A 639-nucleotide genomic window follows, 5' to 3' on the forward strand; every position below is an offset into this window, starting at 1 on the left:
AGTACAGGGATATCCTGGACGCAAACCTTTTCCAGAGTGCTCTGGACCTCAGACTGGGCCGAAGGTTTACCTTCCAACAAGACAATGACCCTAAACGCACCGCTAAAATAACGGAGTGGCTTCACAACAACTCCGTGGCTGTTCTTGAATGGCCCAGCCAGAGCCCTGACTTAAACCCAATTGAGCATCTCTGGAGAGACCTGAAAATGGCTGTCCACCAACGTTTACCATCCAACCTGACAGAACTGGAGAGGATCTGCAAGGAGGAATGGCAGAGGATACCCAAATCCAGATGTGAAAAACTTGTTGCATCTTTCCCAAAACAACTCATGGCTGTATTAGATCAAAAGGGTGCTTCTACTAAATACTGAGCAAAGGGTCTGAATACTTATGACCATGTGATATTTCAGTTTTTCTTTTTTAATAAATTTGCTCTGAAGCTCTGAAGCTCACAGCAGCCATTGGACAGCGTCCTGAACATTTATTCAGATCTTACAGCAGATGTGTTTTTAGTAAAAGAAAAAACTCTTTTACAAGAAAGTTGTACAAAAGTTCAAAAACAGAGGTGTAATTATTTGTCTCAAATCTGTATTTTAAGGAACATGTTTAAATAATTGTGAATACAAGAAAATTAAAATT

The 639-nt window shown here is 40.2% G+C and overlaps 1 protein-coding gene across 5 annotated transcripts in view; it reads left to right on the forward strand.

Moving 5' to 3' along the window:
- LOC123974305 (5'-AMP-activated protein kinase subunit gamma-1-like) overlaps window positions 1-639 on the forward strand; it is a 52,436-nt gene that overhangs the window by 29,503 nt on the left and 22,294 nt on the right. The window lies entirely within an intron of this gene.

The sequence above is a fragment of the Micropterus dolomieu genome, linkage group LG07 (genome assembly GCF_021292245.1).
Source record: "Micropterus dolomieu isolate WLL.071019.BEF.003 ecotype Adirondacks linkage group LG07, ASM2129224v1, whole genome shotgun sequence".
NCBI classification, from domain to species: domain Eukaryota; kingdom Metazoa; phylum Chordata; class Actinopteri; order Centrarchiformes; family Centrarchidae; genus Micropterus; species Micropterus dolomieu.